A 17,250-nucleotide genomic window follows, 5' to 3' on the forward strand; every position below is an offset into this window, starting at 1 on the left:
ATTAAAAATTTTTATGGATACCATGCAGTTAAGGCGAGCAAGATTTTCATTTATAGTAGTGATACAATTATTTTGAAATAAATATATATAAGTTAAAAAGAAAAGGTGACAAAATAAAATTTAAAAGAAAAAGTAGTAAAATAGAAGGGTGGGTGCCTCAGAAGGATAACAAAATTTGTGAATAGTGTTATATAACAACTGAAGTTTGGGAACATGGACTTTACTGCATCCAAACTCCTTAGCATGGCTTCTGTACTGAGTCAAATGATTTGCCCCACACGACCTGGAACTTCAGAATGTGAGAGCAGTAGAGTCTTTGCAGGTCTAATTATTTAGGATGAAGTTCTATTGAAATCAAATGACTGGTGTTTTTATCCGAAAGTCATGTGATAATAGAGGCAGAATCTAGAGTTGGCTGCTGTAAGCCATGGGATGCTGGGACTGCCAGCAACCACCTGCAGTTAGGAGAGAGACAGAAGGGATTTTTCCCTCAGAATCTCCAAAAGGAGAAAACCTCATTGACACCTTGATTTCTGACTGCTGGCCTCCAGAACTTCAAAAGAGTAATTTCTATTATTTTAAGGCACTGAGTTTGTGGTAATTTGTTATAGCAGCTTGTAGGAAACTAATACAGCCTCCCTTCCCAGTCCTGCTCATTAGTATTTCTTGAAGATGCATGTTGCTTCCAGACTTTTGTTCTCTTCCTTTTCCTTTGTCTGGAATGTACCTTATGCTGTCCTTCTCCTGCTCTCTCCCACTATCTAGTGAATTGTGTGTAAGCTCTGCTCTAATTTACTGCCTCTTTCCTCCTCACCCTCCCACTTCATCTGTGCACACTCAGCCATTCATTTGTCTCACACTGTTGTATTTTCTCTTCCCACACTGTGATGTATAATTTGTTGTTCAGTGTCTGCTTTTCAGTTCATCCATGAACTCCCTAGGGATTGGCCTGTATTTGTATGCCTGTAACTTGGGATGTGATGGGCACATAATTGATTTACATTAAATATTTATTTAATTAATGAGAATTTCTCTTTTTACTTCTGTATTTTTAAATCATTTTTAAAGCTTTTTTTTCATTCTCTTTAGAAAATGTGTGTGAAAATGAAATGAATGTTACTTTGGCTGTCACAAGAGGCCATGGTGAGATCAAAAGTTAAATCTTCTTGCCCTTGCTGTTAGAAATTGCTATTTAAAATTTGTTTAATTTTGAACTTATTTTATGAAGATAAATGGCAGAATAAAAGGAATAAATGAGTAAATAACTGTCTTGAAATTCTTGACTCTTGAAGAGTGAAAGCTTCAGTGACTTCATTGAAGGCCATTAAGAGTAAGGTCACTGTCAGCAAATCAGAGAAATATTTCCATCTAATTAATTGAGGTGAGTTCATAGTATTAAAGACCTGAAAAGCTTTTATGCCCAGATTTATTCTTCATGCCATCTGCCACAGTGTGTGGGAAATAGGTTAGGGAGAAAACTTGTGGGAAGAGGTAGAGAACTTTTTTTAAATTCTATAATCAGTTGACAATGATAATAAGACAGCTCAGTCATTGAAGGACCTAGAAAATGTTGTCCTTTAGGGAAAGAAATAGATTTACGAAGGGGGAAAACTGACTATTTCAAGGATTCTGTGCCTATTGAATTCTTATGTGTTTTTAGAACTATTTTCTGGCATAACATCATTGACCACTAATTAGGGTAATCTGTTGTTCACAAAAGGGGAAACATACCCTGACTCCCATCAGGTTCTTAAAGCATTAATCAAATCCCAATGAGGTTATGAATTTGAAAACGCTGATTATAGCTGTATTTTTAAGTATCAGTTCTATGTAGGCAAAGAACAAGTATTAGCGAAGTGGCTTTGGTAATCAATTAAAGTTGCCTGAAAATGAGATGTGAGTTCAAGTTGTTCATGTCTGGTCTTTGCCAGAGAAAGCTTATAAAGTCTTACAAATGTTCTTTATTCTGTAGAAAGAATCACCCCTCTATCAGAGGTGCTCTTGCTGCTTTTATTGTCTGGGTCTCTTTTTGTGGCCTCTGCCTAGTGAATTTGCAGTTGCCCTGCAAAGAGACTCTGAAAATGGAGCTCTCCCTTCTACTTTGGGGGGTGATGCTCATCTCTAACATTCTCTGAAACTCCTAATAGAGACACGCCGATGAAAATGTGATAAGAGAGGACAGACAATTTGAAGAGCAGATCGGACAGAGGCTACAGGTTATTATAAATAAAGTTGATATTAGTTTTAGGCTCTGTTTCAGTTATCTATTGCCTAAATTTTCAAAAAATATTTTTTTCCCCTCAGGTTTCTGTGGGTGGACCTGGCTGGCTTCCTTAGTTGGGTGTTTCTTCTGCCTCATAGGATATCAACATCTCCACATGTTCTTTTCATGTGGCTGGTTTGGGGCTCCTTATGGCACAGTGGTCTCAGATTAGTCAGAATTCTTACACTGCTGCTCACTTCAGGGAGGACAACCACAGCCTGCACTAGTGTCACTTCCACCTGAGTTAGAACCCAAATTCAAGGGAAGGAAAGTAGACTCCATTTCTTGAAGGGGAGAGTGGCTTTTTCATATAGGGAGGGAAATAATTGATGACAGCTGTCTTGGGACAGTACCTGCCACAACCTCATTATTCATTTAAATTAGCACTATTCATTTTGTAAATCGTACTTTTTCATGTATCTTCAGATCTCTTGATAAGAGCAATCTTACGTTTCCTTGCCAGTTCCAACCAGCATTTTGTGGTCTTTTGGGAAATGTATTCCAAATTATTCTTAGTAATTGGTACTGTTGACTTAGGCCTTATTCTGTGCTCAGCACTGAGTTTAGTTCCTTACATATATTTGAGCAAGTCCTTAAAGCAACCTGGTGAAGAAGGCTTTATCTATTATCTCTGTTTTCTTGGGTCTAAAAATACCAAGGCTTTGAGCAAGTAAGAAACTTGTCCAAGTTCTCAGACCTTATAATGTGGTAGAGCCAGCTTTTAAAATATAGAGTTTCTGATTTCAAAGTTGGCTCTTTTGTACTAAAATATGGTAGTTCTTTTTTAGGCCCATTATGAAATTTCTACTTAAAACTGCTGTCAAATCCATCTGCACTAGACTTGTTGACTTCCCTGAATCCTGCTCACAGAATTTCCCTGAAATAGATGGTCCTGTTCTCGGCATGCAGACTAGGACAGAGGTCTATGAGATGATTCCATTAACAGATCATCTCCCCAGCCTTTCTGATTTATGGCTTCTCTAATGGCAAAAATATTTTTTGGGACCTTGGGAGTTCCTCCATAGCACCCCTCAAAATTTCTTTTTCGTGTCCATATACTACCCATCTAACCTGTATGGAAGACATTTCTACACCCCCAGGTCTTACTATTTTCTTGTCTAATATTAACATATCTTAATTATATTTTCATTGCTGAAGTCTTAGACTATAGCCATCCGGACTGCAGAGAATTTTCAGTAGGTTAAACAAATATGAGAATAGATTGGCTTTTACAGTTTTGAGTGTTAGATTCTTGTCATGTTCTCTTGTGAACTTTATAGTCTGTTAAATTTTCAACTACATTCCTTTAGGCCATTAGTACTTTCTGAGCCTTTCTATATTTCACTTTGATGTTAAATATTTTATCTTCCTAGTCATGTATTTACTGTTCACCATCATTAAAAATAGTTAAATTGCTCAGTCTCAGACATGGATTTTTATTATAATTCTTGAATTCCCTGAAACCTGTTTTTGTGGTAAAAATTACAAATATACTCAGAAATTGGCCAGATTTCAGTCTTCATTTAAATATGGTAATTTTACTATAATTTTTCTGTTATTTTTCAGAGAAGACACAGATAAAACTACAAATGACCATAAAAAATGGACTTCCACCTTTTTGAACCACAAGTACAAGAGTTGGGGGAAGGAGGTCATGATGACACCAGCTTCTAATTTTAATGCCAATGCAAAGATTTTCATTCGAGGTTGAAATTGGTACTGCATCTAAGACCTAAAATACTGGATGAACTTCCTAAATGTAACCGTAATTACCTGCGTTGTCTAGGAGAAGTTTTTTGTTCTAAGAAATACAGTGTAGAAGTAAAGTGATAAGTTTTGATATGTTGTGTTTTCATTTTTAATACAAAATACTTTGTAATATCTGTATCATTTCTTCCTTTACCCATGGATTACACCAGGAGGCATATTATTTAGTTGCCAAATATTTGGGGATTTTTCCAGAGATTTTTCTGCTACTGATTTCTAGTTTAATTTCAGTGTGATTAGAGAATATGCTTTGTGTGACTTGAATACTTTTAAACTTTTTTGAGACTTCTTTTATGGACCTCATAAAAGAAAAACAATATAGTCTATCTTACATAGACTTTAGGCATGTGAAATGAATATATATTTTTCTGTCTGTGGGTGTAGTAGTATGTGAATGCTAATTAAATCAAGTTGGTTAATAGTGTTTTCATATCTTCTCTGTCTTTGCTGATTTTCTACTTGTTCTATCAATTGAGATGGGTGGAAATCTTAGAGTGTAATCATGGATTTGTCTAATTCTCTTTGCAGATTTATGCTTCTTGTATTTTGAAGCTCTATTATTAGGTGCATAAATATTTATGACTTATGTCCTCCTGATGAAGCAACCCTTTATCATTATGATATGACTCCTCTCTTTCTTTTTTTAAAATATTTTATTTTTTCATTTTAGGGAGAAAGAGAAAAGGAGAGAGAGGGAGAGTTGGAGGAGGGGAAGAGAGGGAGGGAGAGGCTGAGTACAGAGCCCAGCGCAGGGCTCATGACCCTGAGATCATGACTTGAGCTGAAATCAAGAATTGGCTGCTTAAAGGACTCAGGCACCCAGGTTCCCTGACATAATTTTTCTTTTATCCTGACAATCTTTGTTCTAAAGTCTACCTTGTCTCATATTAACATAGCCAGCTCTACTTTTTTCCTTAATTTTTACACAGCATATCATTTTCATCCTTTTTACTTTTTTAAGGAAAAATTGCAGGAGCATAGAGTTTGGTGTTGCTTCTTTTTTCTCCTAATCTAATAATCTCTAGATCTTAATTGGGGATTTTTAGACCATTTACATTTAATGGGGTTGTTGATATGATTGTATTGGAATCTGCCATCTTGTTATTTGTTTTGTATTTGTTCCTTCTATTTTGTGTTTCCTTTATCCTTTTTTTCTGCTTTCTTTTAGATTAGTTGATTATTTTTATGATTCTATTTTGTCTCCTTTGTTATCTTATAAGTTAAATTTTTTATTTTATTTGTTGCTTTGGGGTGTATACTATACAACTTTAACATATCACAGTCAACGTTCAAGTGATATTGTACATTTACAGTATAAGAGCCTTACAGTAGCCTTCTTTTTCTGCTGGCCTTTAAGCTGTTGTTAACATATTTCATTTTTATGTATGTTCAGATTCCTACAGTACATTGCTCTTATTTTTGTTTCAAACAGTTGATAATCTTTTAAAGAGATTTAAATTAAAAAGCAAGTCTTTATATGTACCTTTGTAATTTCTATTTCCACTGCTCTCCCTTTGTGTACATTGAGCTTTCCATCTGGTATCATTGTCATTCTGTTTGGGGCACTTACTTTATTTCTGTATCCATATCTACTAATGATTGATTCTTTCCATTTTTGTATGTCCGGAGAAGGTCCTTAAGTCACCTTCATTTTTTTAGTCTATTTTCCTTTCCTTTTTTTTTTTGGTCTGTCAGTTAATATTTTAAAGATATTTGTACACTGTTTTATAGCTTATTTTGTCTTTAATTAGAAATACACTGTCCTTGGGGCACCTGTGTGGCTCAGTGGGTTAAGCTGCTGCCTTCAGCTTGGGTCATGATCCTGGGGTCCTGGGATCGAGTCCCACATTGAGCTCTCTGCTTCAGCGGGGAGCCTGCTTCCTCCCCCTTTCTCTCTTTGCCTGCCTCTCTGCCTACAAGTGCTCTCTGTCTGTAGAATAAATTAAAAAAAAAAAAAAAGAAAAATACACTGTCCTCTTTCTCTTTATTCCTCCACACATAACATGTCTCTATTTTCCTCCATTTTTTTTTCATATTTTTTCTTTATTACTGACTTTAAGCTTTTTGATTATGATGTGCCTTAATTTTATTCATGATTTTTTGTGCTTGGAGTTCATGAAGATTTTTCGATTTTTTTTTTGTCCCTAAGTTTATTTGGGCAAATGTGGGAATGGGGGAGGACCCTGCATCTAAAAGGTGTTAGGGCTTTGGGTGGTGAAGCTTGGTGTGTGCTATCAATTCAAGATCTGTGGGGGTGGCAGGAACTTGATCTTGGAACTGCTTGACCACTGACTGGCCATATTCATGATCTGATGGATGGACGTAGGTGCTGTCCTGTGCCCCCATGTCATGATAGCCCTGGGTGACAGTGCCCACAGTGATCAGATCCCTATATACCTAGTACATATGGATGCCACTGTAGGAGTTGTAGCACAGTTAGATGCCAAAGTTTGTTACCCGCAGGGGAAATTTCTTAAGTCTCTGCTCACAGTAGTCCATTCTTTCTGAAAACTTCTTCAGCTCTGACAGAAAGTACCAGAAGCAGGACTTGGCAATGACATGATTAGGTACAAAGATTAGCATGTGGTAAAGTGCAGTGAGTAGCATTTGGGAGTGAGAAGGAAGTACTCCATCATCTTATAGTCTTGTAGTATGCCTGAGGCCTTCATGGTGCTCTCTTTCTGCTTATGGACACCCACAAAACCAGCTTATGGTTTTCAACAAACTTGGACAGTTTTCAGGCATTATTTCTTCAAAAATGTATTGCCCTCCCATTCTTTGAGGGATGCCAAATATATTATATTTGGCCATATGAGCTTGCTCCATGGTTCACTGATGCTTTGTGAATTATTTTTATGTCTTTATCTGTATTTCATTTTGGGTAGCTCCTATTGCTATGTCTCGTAGTTTACTAATCTTTATTCCCTGCTTTGTCTAATCTCCTGTTAATTCCATACAATATATTTTTCATCTCGCACATTGTAGATTTCATCTTTAGATGTTCATTTGTGTCTTTTTATTTATGATTTATTTATTTTTTTAAAAGATTTATTTATTTATTTATTTATTTATTTAATTTTAGAGAGAGAGTACGAGCGCATGTGCATGTAGGTGGGGGAGAGACAGAGGGAGAGGGAGAGATAGGATCTCAGGAAGACACCCCACTGAGTGTGGAGCTTGATGTGGGGCTCAATCTCAGGATCCTGAGATCATGACCTGAGATGAAATCAAGAACTGGCTGAGCCAATCCAGGTGCCCTCAATTGTGTCTCTTTAAAATATCTTCCATGTCTCCATTTAGCATGTTCATTCCTTCTCTATCATTTTCCCTTTATAATTCTGTCAGTTCTTTTATGTTTTGAAGCCATATTATGTTAGGAGCATAGAGGTTAATACCATGCATGTGTGTAACTGTGCATACATGCACTGTGTGTGTGTGTGTGTGTATGAAGTTATACATATATAAATATTTTTCTGTATCTAAATCGTAAAAATACTTATATTTAATATATTTATATCTCTGTATCTAAATGTATATATTCTTTTAATATATGTAAAAATATATATTAATCTTATATTTTATGTGTAAATCTGATGATTTTTCTATTTAAGTCTCTCTGCTTTATTTTCTACTTTGATACTAAAATTTATAATCTCTAAAATTACTAAACCACCAGTTGTCTTCTATTTACTATTTGCCTAACAAATCTGTTCCTGTTTTTATTTTCAGTCTTTCAAGGCTCGTTTTTTTTTTTTTTTAAATGTGTATCTCCTGTAAGCACCTTAGAACTGAATTTTATTTTGTTTATTCTTGCATTCTCTGAATTAGAAATTTTAATCTGTTTACAGAGTTTGCTCTTAATCATCACAAGAAAACAAGGAGTTATGTGATAGTTAACATGGGAGGAAGCACAGATATTTAAGAACTCTCTTACAAAGGTCTACGTCTTGGGCCCCTATTTTGATGTTTTTTTCTGACTTCATTTCTCAATTAGAGGTGAAATTCCAGCAGCATCTATGAAATCATTTTTCTTCCTGCATTTGGGATGATGCTGGTAGAGAAAAACCACCTTGCTTTCCTAAAATGGAAGACCAAACTCAAATTGCTCTTCTGGTCTCTTGTCTCACACAGGAACTGGTCTCTTAAAGCATTTATACATGATATTATTTTGTGTTCTAGTTGAAAGTTAATTTTAAATAATGTCAATCTTTAAAAAACACCACTTATTTCTTAGTGTTTAGTTTTCTAATTGCCTCCATATTATTTAGTTAATGAAGTTGCTCCTTTTAAGATGGTCATGAGTTTACTTGATCAGTATTGGGGTGAAAATTTTTTTGTTCTAATGGACCATACACTGTTCAGGGTCGTTTATGATGAATACAAGGTAACATGCCTATTACATAAAAATAAAATAATTGTTTTTGTAAAATGAATTGGAAGATGTGGCATAATTAGACAGTGGGCATTTGTATTCTCCTATTATCACTTTAGAGCTGCAAAAAAAAAAAATGGAAGTAATTTATTTCATTTGGTAATGCTCCTTCTTTCTGGTCCAACAATTTATCAGAAATGTTAATCCAGCAAGCAGTAAGTGGGGGTGGGAGGGAGAAGAGGAGAGAGGGGATTTAAAATTAGCCTGGAAATATTGCACAACTCATTAAAAATGTAATCATGCATAAAATGAGATCAATGAAAATTTATCTAAAAGTGCAAGGAAAAGGCATTTTCTAGTATGATACTGGATTTAATAGACTGGATTTTAATTTAGTCAGTTTGCCACAAAAAAATCCCTCCAGGCTAAATAAAACAGTTTTCCCTCCCAGTTATTGTAGAGACAGCTAATTTTCAGACCCCTTCCTTCTGATATTCAATCTTATCTCTTGCTGGATATGGGTTTCAGTATATTGCAGAATTTGTTTTCTTTACATTTTCCATTACTGCTTTCATTTGCATGATAAATGATTAGAAGTAGAAACGGGAAAAAAACCCATGCAGAACATTTCTTTATTAATTTTGTTTAAATTAGAGTATCTTTCTTATTCACCCTTCCACTGCCCTATTTAACAACCAGTGTATCTGAGAGTTATTTTAATATTTTGTTGTACAGTTGGAGAAATGGGGTACATACTTTTTACTTTATTATGTAACATTTTCCTTTGTTCTTATGTTTGTAGTTTACATTTTGGTTCCTATCTTGTGCTGTTAATGATGGTAAATTTTTTCTTTTCTTTTTTTTTTTTTTTGTTTGTTTATTTTATCTGCTGGTTCTGGATAGCTGTGTTGTGAGACATTACCAAAAGTTCATATGTTCTATCTTCTTGGCAAATACCGCTTTTTGTATTTTTAGTGCCTTTGGCTAAAATTCTTTCTTTTTTTCTGATACTAAGAATTACTTAGAATGTCTTTTCTTATACTGTTATCTTTACAATTTCTGTGATTTCTTTTTATAGATTAATTTTTTTAAATGTAGCCTGTGGAGGGTTTTTTTTTTTTTTAAGATTTTATTTATTTATTTGACAGACAGAGATCACAAGCAGGCAGAGAGAAAGAGGGGGAAGCAGGCTCCCCGCCAAGTAGAAAGCCTGATGCAGGGCTCGATCCCAGGACCCTGAGGTCATAACCTGAGCTGAAGCCAGAGGCTTAACCCACTGAGCCACCCAGGCTCCCCAGCCTATGGAGTTTTTATTGTAATATGAAATTTTCTATTTTAAAAAAAAATTTAATTCCCTTTAGCTAACATATAGTATTACATTGGGTTCAGTTGTACAATATAATACCTTCTGGTAACCATCTATTTGTTTTCTATAATTAGGAGACTGTTCCTTGATTTGTCTTTCTTTTTCTCTTAGATTTTTCCCTTTGCTTGTTTTGTTTCTTAAATTCCACATATGAGTATAATCATATGGTATTTGTCTTTCTCTGACTGACTTATTTTGCTCAGCATTATACTTTCCTGCTCCATCCATGTCATTGGAAATGGCAAGATTTTGTTCTTTTTTATGGCTGAGTCTTATTCCTTTGTACATATATACTACATCTTCTTGATACATTTGTCAATCAATGGTCACGTGGGCTGCTTCTATATCTTGGCTATTGGAAATAAGGCTGTTATAAACAAAGCGGTTCACGTATCCCTTTGAATTAGTGTTCCTGTATTCTTTGGGTAAATACCCCATATGTGATTGCTGGATCGGAGGGTAGTTCTATTTTTAACTTTCTGAGGAAATTTCATACTGTTTTCTAGGTGGCTATACCAGTTTACATTCCCACCAACAGTGCATGAGTCTCCCTTTTCTGCATATCCTAGCTAACACCTGTTGTTTATTGTGTTGTTGATTTTAGCTTTTCTGACAGGTATGTGATTATATCTCATAGTTTTGACTTGCATTTCCCTGATGATAAGTGATGATGAGCATCTTTTCCTGTCTCTGTTGGTCATCTGTGTGTCTTCTTTGGAGAAAAAATTGCTTATGTCTTCTGGCTATTTTTAATTGGATTTTTTTGGGGGGGTGTTATGAAATTCTTTATGTGTTTTGGATACTAACCCTTTGTTGGACATGTCATTTGCAATATTTTTTCCCGTTACATAAATTGCCTTTTAGTTTTGATTGTTTCCTTCACTGTACAGAAGCTTTTTATTTTGATATTGTTCCATAGTGTATTTTTTTAAAAAAATTTATATATTTATTTGACAGAGAGAGAGAGCACAAGCAGGGGGAGAGGTTAAGGGAGAGGGAGAAGCAGGCTCCCTGCAGAGAAGAAAAAGCCTGATATAGAACTCAATCCCAGGACTCTGGAATCATGACCTGAGCTGAAAAGTGGCTTAACCAACTGAGCCACCCAGGTGTCTGCATAGTGTATTTTTGCTTTTGTTTTCCTTGCGTCAGGAGACATATACAGAAAGAAGTTTCTACAGTCAATGTCAAAGAAGTTACTGCCTGTGTTTTCAAAGTTTCTATTTTCTTTTTAATTTATTTTTTTTTAATTTTTATAAACATATATTTTTATCCCCAGGGGTACAGGTCTGTGAATCACCAGGTTTATACACTTCACAGCACTCACCAAAGCACATACCCTCCCCAATGTCCATAATCCCACCCCCTTCTCCCAAACCCCCTCCCCCCAACAACCCTCAGTTTGTTTTGTGAGATTAAGAGTCACTTATGGTTTGTCTCCCTCCCAATCCCATCTTGTTTCATTGATTCTTCTCCTACCCACTTAAGCCCCCATGTTGCATCACCACTTCCTCTATTTTTAATATATGATTTTTATCCAGATTATACTTACCAATGTGTTTAGACTTACCATATTTATGTTTTTTATTATACTACGCTCCCCCCCCGCTCCTTTTTGCCTATTTTTGGTTGATTGGATTATTTTACTCCATTTTCCTCCTCCACTGATGGTTTGTAAATTGTACTTCCCATTTATTTTCTTTTATTAGTTATATTTGTAATTTTAATACATATACTGATTGTATATCTTTCCACCATCAGGTAAACTACCTCTGTCCTGTCCCTGAATGAGGTGAAATTCTTGATCTATTTTTACTTCCATCATTTTCCATCTTCTCTGGCACTTCTTAAATCCTGAGTTAAAGCTGCTAAAGCTTTTTGGACAAAATCAACATTTATTTGCATCTAATTAGTTTTACTGCTGTGTTTGCTCACCCTTGCTTTATATATCCAGGTCTCTGTTTCAATCTCTCTCTCTCTTCTTTTGGGAATACATTCTTGAGAAATTCTTGTTAGAGTTTGTATATGGTAAACTGAAACCTTATATGTCTGAGAATGTCTTTTTTTTTTTTTTAAGATTTTATTTATTTATTTGACAGAGAGAGATCGCAAGTAAGCAGAGAGGCAGGCAGAGAGAGAGAGGAGGAAGCAGGCTCCCCACTGAGCAGAGAACCTGATGCAGGGCCTGATGCCAGGATCCTGAGATCATGACTGGAGCCGAAGGCAGATGCTTTAACCCACTGAGCCACCCAGGTGCCCCAGTCTGAGAATGTCTTTATTTTGAAAAATAATTAGACCTGTAGAATTTTAGGTTCAAATCCTTTTCTCTTAGAACATTAGTGATATTACTCCATCAGAAGGTTGAAATGAATTTGATTCTTATTTCCTTTTAGGCCACATTGTTCAGTGTGTTTTTTTCTCCTTGGAATATTTCAAATATTTCTTATTGGTAAGAATATTTTCTCCTTGGAATATTTCAAAAACTTTTATTATGGGTAATATGTTTCTCTAATTCATACACACACACAAACATAAAAAGTTGCACTCAGAATTCTTGCTTTTATCCCTGTTCCCTCTTGTCTATTCTCTCTATAGATAACAATTTCTGTTAGATTCCTGGTTATCTTTCTTGTGTATTTTTATTCAAAGGAAAGCAAAGGCAAGTGTGTATTTCTGTTTCCCCTTCTTTGTGATAGAAAAAGTACCATACTACATAATTTGCTTTGCATCTTGCTTTTTTTCAAGATCTTTCTACATCAGTAAGTTGAGATAGGCAACAAACTTTTATTCAGTGGTGTGGATGTATCCTTAGTTTCTTCAATCAATATCCTGTTAGTGAACAGTTGGATCACTTCCATTTTTTTACTATTACAAATAATGCTATAATGAGTAATCTACCTTTGCCATTTTTTGGGTTTCTGAATATGAATTTTATAAATTTAATTTAAAATTCTGTTGTACTTAAAATACACTGTTATATTATTTCAGGTGTCCAACATAGAAGATATGTTACACACACACACATTGTAGTATTATTCGGTTACAAAAAAGAATAAAATCTTGCCATTTGCAACAACATGGGTGGCACTAGAGAGGATAATACTAAGCAAAATACATTATGCCATTTTTGTATGTGTACAGATGTATCTGAGGATAGATTCCTAGAAGTAGGATTGTTGGGTCAAGGATAAATGCATCTGCATTTTTGGTAGAGATAGCTGGATTCCTCTCCACGAGGTTTATACCATTTCTCTTTCCCATTAGCAATGTTCCCCTGAGCCCATTTCAACTCTAGCATTAAGAGTTGTCAAAACTGTGATTTTTGTCAATGTGATAGGTAATAAATGGTATCTCATTGTAGTTTTGATTTTTTTATTCTGAGCAGGTTGAGGCTTTTTAAAATAAGGTTAGTGGCTTGTATTTTGTTGTTGTTGTTACCTGCTTTTACTGAGGACTATGTGTATCTTTTGTCCATTTTTATTTTTGGTTGTTCGTCATTTCTTCTTGAATTTTAGGTAGTCATTATAATCATTATAAAAATAATCTCTATAAATTATAAAGGGAGATCAGTTTGTAATAAAAATTTTTAACTTTCCCTCTCCCAGATTAGTCACTGGGCTTTTAATTTTGCTTATGCTGTTTTGTTGTTGTTGTTTGGTAGTTTTAGGACATACATAAGGTTTAGATTTTTATTCAGTCAAATTTACCAATCTTATATTGCCTTTGGATTTTGTAGTCTGACTTCTACAGGACGTCCCCACTCCATTTTTAAAGTATTTCTAGTATTTCATTTTTTACCTTTAAAGCTTTAATCCTTTTGGAGTTTTTGTGCACATTGTGAAGTAGGGAACCAACTTCATCTTTTCCCAGACTCCTACTCAGCCATCCTGCCATTTATTAAAACGCCTTTCTTCATTTTAGTAATTTGAAATCTCATCTTTATAATATAATAATCTCATGTATACATTTTGGTCTGTTTATGAGCATCCTATTGCTCAGTGGTCTGTCTCTTCAGTCACTAATTATACACTTTCGGTTAGTATGTTTTGATAGTTAGTAGGTCTATTTTTACATAATTGCTCTCTTTCAAAGTTTTCCTGGCCCTTTTAAAATTTATTTTTCTATATGAATTTAGGGTCAATTTGTCTAGTTGTAGGGGAGAAAAACTAAAACCCTGTTGGTATTTTATTGGATTGCATTAAATTAACTAAAGGAGAATTGACTTGAAGTCTTTCTTTCCAAGAATATAGCATCTCTTTTTCATACTATTTTTTAATCCTTTGGTAGTAGTTCTCTTTTCCTCCTTCCATTTGTTTTTGCACATTTCTTATTAAGTTTGTTCTTAGCTGTGAATAGGTTCTTCCCTCCATTGTATCTTTTAACTCTTGTTTTATGATATAGAGTGTATTGATTTCTTTTTAACTATCTCTACATCCTGCCACCCTACTGAATTATCTTATATTTTGTTGTGGTATTTTAGTTGATTTATTGAGTTTACAGATTCAAAACTGTGTCATCTCAAAATAGAGATAGCTTTGCCTCTTTTCAGTCTTATGCCTCTCATTTCTCTCTCTAGTCTAATTTTGTTGGTCCAAGATAGTGTTAAGTATGGTGATGACTCTGAGCTCCTGTGTACTTAATTTTAAGTACAAAAAATGAATGCTCCTCGTGTTTCTACATTTTATCAGAATTGTGACCTCTGGGTTGATTTTCTGTGATGCACTCATCTGCCCCGATCCCCCCATTTGTCCCAGAGGTCATCTGTGGACTGCTACTATCCATAGGGCAAGCTTCTGGCCTCTCTCTGCTTGGGCACATTCCCTAGCTGTGGGAGAGTGTTCTTAGCCCTTGTGCAGATGAGATGGGGTATCCTGTGGAGCTATTTCTTCCAAAGTGACCCCCGTAACCAATGAGGTTTGGAAATCATTCCAGAAGGTTTAGGAAAAGGGGAGGATAGAGAGAAGAGCTATCATTGTTGCCTAGCATCTGTCATATGATAGGCATGCTGCATATTCTCCATGTGGAGAGGCTGATTAGGACCAAAGGAACACAAGGCACTAATCTTACCCAAATAGCCCTGGATACCCACGTGTGTTGAGTCTTGCAGAGTCTTCTCTGGAATAGTTGGTCTAAGGAAAAAAGGAGTGGAACTGCTAGAGCTGCTCTTAAATCAAGGCATCTTCTGTAGTACGTGTATAGATAGTACTCATGGAAGCAGAACTTTCTCTGGAATCTTGTAGGATTTGTATCTTTTTAAAAAAATGTTATTTTTTTATTAGAGGGAGAGAGTCCATGCACATGCACAAGAGTGGTAGGGAGGGGCAGAGGGAGAAGCAGACTCCCTCTGAGTGGGGCTCATTCCAGGACCCCAGGATCATGACTTGACCTGAAGGCAGATGCTTGCCCGACTGAGCCACCCAGGCACCCCTAGGATTTATATCTTAACTTTGACATTATAAAAACTTGCCAGAATTGCGTCTGTGTGTCTGTGTTGTCTCCCCTACCCACCTTACCCTTTTCTGTTCTTCTTTCACTGTTGTTAGACAGATTTAGAGTTTCTGGATCTTTCAAATCATTTCATTTCTTCCTTAGTCTCTGAAGTTTTAAATTCTGTGGTGTGCTGTATTTGACTATATTTTCCAGTTGACTACTTTAATTTTTGGCTTTGTAAATTTTGATTTTGGATCACATAATGAGGATTTAATTTCAGTGTTTTTTTTAAATAGACTTTATAAGAGCAGTTTTTGACTCACAATAAAATTGAGGTAAAGGTACAGAGATTTTCCATGTATCTCTGCCCCCAACATGTGCATAGCCTTTGCCATCTTCAACCTCTCCCACCAGAGAGGTACACATGTTATAAATGATGAACCTACAATGACACATCCTTCTCACTCAAAGTCCATGCTTTACCTTGAGGTTCACTCTTGGGATTGTATGTGTTATGAATTTGGACAAATGTATAATAACATATATCCATCATTATATTATTATAGTAATATATATAATATAAAATGTAATTTTATACAGTACACTCTAGATATTAATTGTAAATATATAAATATATTAATACCCATAATATATGGAATATATTACAGTATAGTAATATGGTATCATCCAAAGTATTTTCACTGCCCCAAACCTCCTGTACTCCTCTTCCCCTTACCCTCCAACCCTGACAACCATTGATCTTTTCACAGTTTCCATAGTTTTGCCTTTTCCAGAATGTTATATAATCAGAATTATAGAGTATATAGCATTTTCAGATTGCCTTCTTTCAGTTAGTAATATGCATTTCAATTTCTTTAATGACTTGTCATAGCTTTTTAGCTCATTTCTTTTTAGTGTTAAATAATACTGTATTGTCTGGGTGTGCCATAGTTTATTCATATATATATATATATATATTTATATTTATTTATCCATTTATCTGCTGAAGGACATCATGGTTGCTTCCAAGTTTGGGCGATTATGCATAAAGATGTTTTAAACATCTATGTGCAGATGATTTTTATGTGGATTTGTTTTCACCTCCTTTGGATAAATGCTGAGGAGTGAGATTGCTGGTTGTATGATAAGAGTATGTTCAGTTTTATAAGGAATTGCCAAATTATCTTCCAAAGTGGCTGTGCCGTTTTGTGTTCTCACCAGCAATGAATAAGAGTTCTTATTGTTCTATATCCTCACCAGAATTTGCTGTTCTCAGCATTATAGATTTTGGCCATTCCAACAGGTGTATAGTGGTTTTTCTTTATTGTTTTAATTTATACATGTATGAGTGCTGATGCAAGCATCTTTTCATATGATTAATGCCACCTGTTAATCTTTTTTTGGTGAGGTATCAAGGTCAGGCATTTTTTTTAAAGGATTTATTTATTTATTTGACAGAAAGAGACATAGAAAGAGAGGGAACACAGCAGAAGGAGTGGGAAAGAGAGAAGCAGGCTTCCTACAGAGCAGGGAGCCTGATGCAGGGCTTGATCCCAGGACTCTGGGATCATGACCTGAGCCGAAGGCAGATACTTAACAGCTGAGCCACTCAGGCACTCTAAGGTCAGGTATTTTTCAATTAGCAATAATTGCACCTCAGATAAACCTTATTGGCTATGATACTGCTACTGCGCAAAGCTAGGTCAGGCATTTTTTTTTTTTTTTAGATTTATTTATTTATTTATTTATTTATTTATTTATTTGACAGGCAGAGATCACAAGGAGGCAGAGAGGCAAGCAGAGAGAGAGAGAGGGAAGCAGGCTCTCCGCTGAGCAGAGAACCCGATTGGGACTCGATCCCAGGACCCTGAGATCATGACCTGAGCCGAATGCAGCGGCTTAACCCACTGAGCCACCCAGGTGCCCTAGGTCAGGCATTTTTAATTGGATTGTTTGTCTTCCTGTTTTTGACTTTTAAGTTCTTCATTTATTTTGGATAATAGTCCTTTTTCAGATGTGTCTTTTTTAAAGATTTATTTATTTATTTTAGAGAGA

General features: G+C 35.4%; 1 pseudogene; it reads right to left on the minus strand.

The window, feature by feature from the left end:
* Positions 1-16,765: 16,765 nt before the first annotated feature.
* Positions 16,766-16,895, minus strand: LOC123391071 (annotated as a pseudogene).
* Positions 16,896-17,250: the final 355 nt, after the last annotated feature.

The sequence above is a fragment of the Mustela putorius genome, unplaced genomic scaffold, assembly GCF_011764305.1.
Source record: "Mustela putorius furo isolate JIRA1106 unplaced genomic scaffold, ASM1176430v1.1 tig00000174_pilon_pilon_pilon, whole genome shotgun sequence".
NCBI classification, from domain to species: Eukaryota; Metazoa; Chordata; class Mammalia; order Carnivora; family Mustelidae; genus Mustela; species Mustela putorius.